Below are 7,971 nucleotides of genomic sequence, written 5' to 3' on the forward strand. Positions count from 1 at the left end.
ATTGGACTTTGAACTTATCCCACAGTAGTGGTAGGTGAGGCACCGTAGTACTACGGTACTCCACCCTGCAACACTAGTGACATCAGCCAATACTATATGTAGTTTTTAGATGTGAAAAGTTCTAGACCCATGCAAATTAGTTCCGGAACGCACCAGGGTCTTTTCTGAAAAGATCCTGGTATGCGTTCCAGTACGTTCCGGCTCAAATTAAGCACTGGTCCTGGATGAAAGTCACTGTCCAGGGTTTAGCCAAATTTCGGTGATTCATTCAAATATTACAGTTCCTGATATCCAGTTGAAAACTGATGTGACATGGAGGTCATCCACAGTTACACAGTATTTTCCAACACCTGTACAATGGCTAGCTGGTGCTAGTTCGGCTGGTGCCCATATTCTCCTTGATGTGAAATGCCTGCTCTCAAGCAGTCATATCCAGGGTTTATATCCAGTCTCATGTCCACATATCAGATCCAGCTTCTCCAGACTCCATGCACTGTCATGAGCCGTCAAGTTAACTAGATTCATGTTCATTTGTCATCCCTGTGTTTCCTGTTTTATTTTGGTAACCACTGTCTCATCTCATTTCAGACACCATGTCCTGTCAAGTTTCCCTCCATTGTGATTCCTTGCCCCGCCCTAATGTGTTTGATCTGTGTGTCTCTGTGTTTCACCTGTGTTTCATTGTCTCCACTGTCTTAGTTTATTTAAGTATCCGTCTTCCCCTTGTTTGTTGCCAGATCGTCTTTACCCTTGAGTAAGAGTTCTAGCATTTCCCTAGTTTTCCCTCTGTGTGTGTTTTTGACTGTTTTAACTTGTGACCACCCTTTTTGCCTGTCGTTTTTGGATACTTTTTGTCTGTGTGACTGATTACCCGTGTATCGACCTTTGCCTGATTTAAAAACCCTTAAATTTCATCCGAGTCTGTGAGTCTGCTTAGCCCATCTCCAGTTTGTGCTTGATAAGCACTCCACTGCAGGACATAAAACATAGTTTACAAATTAGAAATCCATCTCATCCTCATTGGTTAATCTGTACACCTCATCGGATTAAACCTTGCTCTAGTTGCTTGCTAACTGCTGACTTCCAGCTATTCCTGCATGCATATACTTGCACTGTACATCAGGAAGAACAACCGTGATCCCAAGAAAAATTTCTTTGCAATGGCAGTTACCTCTCATGCAACATCTGACTTGTTCTTTGCCACTTTTTGTAATTCTCCACACTGCCTCAGAAAAAAACTCAAGAAATGCCCTCTTTTTGATCAGGACTGAATCATCTGGTACTGCTGCCTGTTCAGATTGCTGTCTCCCTTGCTTTGCCACCTGACTTTTTCTGCTTATGCCAGCAATTGTTGTTGCAGGGGGGAATGGTAGAATCTTCAGGAGGAGCAAGTGTGGAGGGATCCTTCTTCCAGGATGGACAGACGTGCAATATATGTCGTACAGAACAGATCAACATGATAAATTAACAGTAATCTATGTGACAAAATGATACAAAGAGAGAGAGAGATGCAGGACAGACGGTAATGACAGTAGCTTACAACATAAATTTAAGTAATAATATTACAATAATAATTACGGCTATTGTGGTACAATATGTTGTAGGTATATCAGGGCTCAAAATTGTGACCGCTTTGGTCGCATATGCGACCAAAATTTCATCTGTGCGACCTCAAAATATGATTGGGAGCACTGGTGCGAGTGTAAATAATTCTTCTGGTGCAACTATTTTTCCCCCTGAGTCGAATGTCTCATTCACAAGTTTTTTTCCCCCCTCAAGTTAGTAGCCTTTAATGCTGATTTTAGATTGGTTATTAGCCTCAAATCACTCCGCGACCGCGGCACTTCTGTCACTCAGAACTAACTAGAAGCCGAAGCTAATCCATGGTGGAAAGAAGAGAAAATGAAGAGAACGCTGAAAGACTTTTTTAGAAAAAACATCACTGAAGCACCACTGAACTAGCCTGGTGAAACCATCCTGATCTCGCGAGTTCATATTCAATTTCGCTCCGCAGATCAGTCTGGCCATGCAATCATTAAGGCACATTCTGGCATTGGTTAAAGCTTACCGGGCCAATCACAACCGTTTATTACTTTGGGGCGGGCACGTCATCAGAATAAGAGGGACAAGGAGCGGAGTGAATGCATTTCGTAAACAACCAACATGGCTACTGATTTTGAAACTGCTATGGTAAATGTGTTTAACGAACTGGAACGTACATTTTCTTTAAAAGCAGAACAAACGGCTCATCTCCGCTGCAGCTTGCTGGTCTGTTTACAGTGGTGTTGTGCTAGCCTACTTCACACATTTCGTTTACTCTGATTGGTTTTCCGTCTTTCCAATTGCGTGAAGGGGCACTTTGAGTGACAGCCGTTGATACCGCCCCTCGGGAATAGAGGACATGTACACTCCATGTCCAGACAGTATTATACAGTCTATGGTCCAGACCTGGGTCTGACAACGCCAGGCTACCACTGAACAGCACTGTGAATGAAAAAGAAACCTTAGATGATGATAATACTGATGATGACAGTCATCATCATCATCAGTACTATCATCATCTAAGGTTTCTCTTTCATTCACAGTGCTGTTAAGTGGTTCAGTGGTTCAGTGGTGTTTTTTCTAAAAATGTCTTCAACTGAAAAAGTTGTTAATGATAAGTGTACTATACACATACAGTGTATTGTATACAGTATAATGTTGACTTTTTGTTGCAATAAAAAAAATCAATTACACTGTTGGTGCTTCTTACATTATGATGAGTGCTCCCAAAATTTTGCTGGTCCTAACTTTTTAAAGTTAGGAGCACCAGTGCTACCATGTAAAAAAGTTAATTTCAAGCCCTGTATATATTAATATATGATAGTATACATATGTGACAATAATCATATGTGTATATTAACAGTAGAAATATGACTAATGATAACAGCAGCAGTAGGAGGCATCAGGCAGGACCACGGCAGCAGCACAACCACACACGTCACACTATCCAGGCACCGCTGTGAATGCAAGTTAACCTGCCAGATAGTGGAGCACAAAGGCTCTGGAGGCTTTTATCACTCTATGTCCTGTCAAACTGGCTTTGAAGCCCTCCTCCAAGGTTTCTGATGCCACATTGTAAATGACCCCTTTAGCTCCACTGGCTGTAGGTATAAAACTCTATAAACTCTTACCACTCAAGTTTTTCACTCTACATGCTTAATTTATTACAATAGGCCTATATCCAGAGGTGGGAGTAAGTCACACAAGTACAAGTCATGACCTTCAAGTCTCAAGCAAGTCCCAAGTCACTGTGGTGAAAATCAAGCAAGTCAATTTGAATCATTGCTATAATTCATGCAAGTCAAGTCAAGTCATACTCACAAACTCATAAAGATAATATAACAAACTGCACCCTGTGGTGGAATGTAACTAAACACATTACTCAGGTACTGTAAGTACAAATCTGACCTCTACTCCACTACATTTATCTGACAGCCTTTAGTTACTATTAAAGGCTAAAATGTCCCCCAAAATTAAAAAAGAATCCTTGCTAATTTCAGCAGCTATTTTAAACACATATAGATGGTTGATGACTTATTTGAAATTTGAATCCTTTATAAACTGTCATACCCAAGGCCTGCCACATCGGCCCCACATTGCCACCCAGCAAAAATCTCACTCTGAACCGAGTTTAACCGACGAGGAGCGGTCATTACGCGTGACTATTATGCACAATTGTGAGGTGCGCAGCGGGAGATCTCCTAGCACACTGTTTATAAACCAGTGTACCCAGGGACGAAAATCCCATTTCATAGTTGGGGGGGACAATAAACAGTAAAATTTTAGAGAATAATTCCAGGGGGGGGACAAGGAAAAAAAGTTGTAGCCTGTCTTTTATACAGCATCTTTTACCGCAATTTGATGCTTTAATCTTCTCTCTATCTCTCCAACAGGCAGGCATAGGACCTTTCTCAGCACTGGCTGAGTCCACCTGCACATGTCCAGATTTAAAACAAAATGATTGAAATCAAATACTTATGAGAAATGGCTTAACTAAACATATCCTGCAATTAAACTGGTACACTGGTTTATAAACAGTGTGCTGGGGGATCTCCCGCTGCCCACCTCACAATTGTGCGTAATAATCGCGTGTAATGACCGCTCCTGGTCTGTTCTTAACTTATCAGAGGAGGAGGTGGCTGGTTGATTGTTATTTCATTTATTTATTTTATTTAGATCCCCCTGTAGACACAAATATTTTTCCTTGAGCTTTTCGAAGTGAATGGTGAAAATTGCATGACCCTTCACCATGAATTAGATTTTTAAAATTTAGCTGAGTTCATCGGATGAACTCAGCTAAGCGTGCCAGGCAACCCAACTACAGAAGCCAGTGGACTAAAGACATCGTTTGTGTCTAATAGTAGAGCAGTAGGCCCAATGTAGCCCTGTGTGTGTGTGCCGGGCCCTTACCACACACATGATGGAGGAGAGGGTGGCTCCAGAGGAGCCTTTGTATTTTGTTGTTTTCCTATTGTGTGTTATATATGGGGCATTCTACCGAATGTGTGCAAAGTTGGGCTGGAAATATTTTGAAATTTTGTATGTTTTATTTCCAAAACTTTGTCCCTGTATATATTGTACGATATGTAAAGGTCACATATCTAGTAAAATGACTGTAAATTTTTATATTATATAATATATATTTATATTATATATTATATATATTTTTCCTCTCCTAAAATTTGTCACTACCGAAACATATAGTATTACACAAAAAAATATTTATCAACCTGTCATCCCTTGTCTAAAGATTTAAATTTTTACAAATTTTGACTGAAGGTTTTCACAATTAAATCTATAAAAATTGTTATTTTAACAAATTTCGAAGTATAGAATTCTTCAAAATCTAAATGCAATCTTTCTTTGTAAAATTCATAACGCTGATCAGATTGATTTCAGAGTTAATAACTGATGAAACAGAACATAAATGTAAATGATTAGCATCATAATACTTTAGTTGATAACTCAATATACTTTATTTTTTACAAAACACCCAGTGTTTTGGTAGTGACTGCACTGTTTCGGTAGTGACCATTATTCTGTTTTTAAGGTGCACTGTTTCGGTAGTGACCATTATTCTGTTTTTAAGGTTGCATCATATTTCCTCAAATGTATGCTTTATGGTGGGAATATTACAAAGACAAATAAATAAAACAATTAAATTTTTGAGAGAGCAGAGCAGAGCAGAGCAGAGCAGAGTAGAGTAGAGTGGAGAAGAGTATAGTGGAGCAGAGTATAGTAGAATAGAGCAAAGTAGAACAGAGTATAGTAGAGCAGAGAAGAGCAGAATAGAGTAGAGCAGAGTAGAGCAAAGTAGAGCAGAGTAGAGCAGAATAGAGTAGAGCAGAGAAGAGCAAAGTAGAGTAGAGCAGAGTAGAGTAGAGTAGAGCAGAGTATAGAGTAGAGCACAGCAGAGTAGAGCAGAGTATAGTAGAGTAGAGCAGAGCAGAATACAGTAGAGCAGAGCAGAATAGAGTAGAGCAGAGCATAGTAGAGAAGAGTATAGTAGAGCAGAGTATAGTAAAGTAGAGCAAAGTAGGGCAGAGTAAAGCAGAGCAGAGTAGAGTAGAGTAGAGCAGAGCAGAGTAAAGCAGAGCGGAGTTTATCAGAGTAGAGCAGAGTAGAGCAAAGTAGAGCAGAGTAGAACAGAGCAGAGTAGAGCAGAACAGAGCAGAATAGAGTAGAGCAAAGTAGAGTAGAGCAGAGTATAGTAGAGTAGAGCAGAGCAGAGTAGAACAAAGTAGAGTAGAGTAGAACAGAGTAAAGTAGAGTAGACCAGAGTAGAGAAGAGTAGAGTAGATTATAGAGTATACCAGAGTAAAGTAGAGTAGACCAGAGTAGAGTAGAGTAGAGTAGAGTAGAGCAGAGTATAGAGTATAGCAGAGCAGAGCATAATAGAGTAGACTAGAGCAGAGCAGAGTATAGTAGAGCAAAGCAGAGCAGAATAGAGTAGAGCAGAGTAGATTAGAGCAGAGTCGAGCAGATTATAGAGCAGAGCATAGTAGAGTAGAGCATAGTAGAGCGGAGTAGAGCAGAATAGAGTAGAGCAAAGTAGAGTAGAGCAGAGTATAGTAGAATAGAGCAGAGCAGAGTAGAACAAAGTAGAGCAGAGTAGAACAGAGCAGAGTAGAGCAGAGTATAAAGTATAGCAGAGCAGAGCATGGTAGAGTAGAGTAGAGTAGAGTAGAGCAGAGTATAGTAGAGAAAAGCAGAGCAGAATAGAGTAGAGCAGAGTAGACCAGAGTAGAGAAGAGCAGAGTCGAGCAGATTATAGAGCAGAGCATAGTAGAGTAGAGTAGAGCAGATTATAAAATAGAGCAGAGTATAGTAGAGTAGAGTAGAGTAGAGCAGAGCAGAGCATAGTAGAGTAGAGTAAAGCATAGTAGAGTAGAGCAGAGCAGAATAGAGTACAGTAGAGCATAGCAGAGTAGAGTATAGTAGAGCAGAGTAGAGCAGAGTAGTGCAAAGTAGAGCAGAGTAGAACAGAGCAGAGCAGAATAGAGTAGAGCAGAGTAGAGTAGAGTAGAACAGAGCAGAGTAGAGCAGAGTATAGTAGAGTAGAGCAGAGTAGAGCAGAGTAGAGCAGAGTAGAACAGAGCAGAGTAGAGCAGAGTAGAGCAAAGTAGAGTAGAGCAGAGCAGAACAGAGCAGAGTAGAGCAAAGTAGAGTATAGTAGAGTAGAACAGAACAGAGCAGAGCAGAATAGAGTAGAGTAGAGTAGAGTAGAGCAGAGCAGAGCAGAGCAGAGTATAGCAGAGTAGAGTAGAGTAGAGTAGAGTAGAGTAGAGTAGAGTAGAGCAGAGCAGAGCAGAGCAGAGTATAGTAGAGTAGAGTAGAGTAGAGTAGAGTAGAGTAGAGTAGAGTAGAGTAGAGCAGAGCAGAGTAGAGCAGAGTAGAGCAGAGTAGAGCAGAGTATAGTAGAGTAGAGCAGAGTAGAGCAAAGTAGAGCATAGTAGAGTATAGTAGAGTAGAGCAGAATAGAGCAGAGTAGAGCAGAATAGAGTAGAGTAGAGTAGAGTAGAGTAGAGTAGAGCAGAGAAGAGCAGAGCAGAGAAGAGCAAGACTTTGGACCACAAAATTATGGGGTTTAACTACTGACCATTCCATTTTGTCACTACCGAAATGATCATGTCACTACCGAAACTTTACCATAGGTTTTGGTAGTGATTGTTTCGGTAGTGACAATCCTAGCTATTTTTCAGGATAACTAAAGAATGCTAGCAGTCACATGGCTAACAAGCACATGTTTGAAGAGTTGTTCACACAGAAAAACATAATATTTTGCATAAAAACCCCCAAATTTTTTACATAATTGAAGAGATCATGTGTTCGGTAGTGACAGTTTTAAAAGTTACACACTGATTTTCAGACTTTGGAAGACATTTATTTAAAAAATGATGGGAGTCAGTGACTTACCATGCAGCCATCTGGGACGGGGGTGCAGTACTACTATGGAGCTATATTTGTGTCTTTATTACATGCGAGAAAATAAATGATATGAGAGGGAAAAAAAATGTTTGAGAGAAAAGAAAATATTTGAGAGAAAAAGTTTTCACACTGATGTCTCAAATATTATTTTTTGCTATCAGTGTGAAAACATTTTCTCTCAAAAAAAAAAATTTGTTTCTCTCAAAACATTTTTCTTCTCTCTCTCTCAAAACCTACAGCAGGACAGAGAGCAGGACAACCTGTTAACATAAAGTTAAGAGAACTAGCAGAAGTAGAAATAAAAAAACAGCGAGTTTACCGGAGCGAAGGGAGCTTAAGCACAGCGCACAGCTCAAACCCAGTCACCGTCTCTCAGTGAGGAAGAACAGACACCACGCTTTTCAAAGTCCCCTCCGAAGCTGCACACAACAGGAACGGCCAACGCCGCTGTAAAGCGAAGAGTCACGGCAGCTGTGACACCATAATACGCTTTAACAGTAC

This window comes from Epinephelus moara, chromosome 18, assembly GCF_006386435.1.
Source record: "Epinephelus moara isolate mb chromosome 18, YSFRI_EMoa_1.0, whole genome shotgun sequence".
Taxonomy (NCBI): Eukaryota; Metazoa; Chordata; class Actinopteri; order Perciformes; family Serranidae; genus Epinephelus; species Epinephelus moara.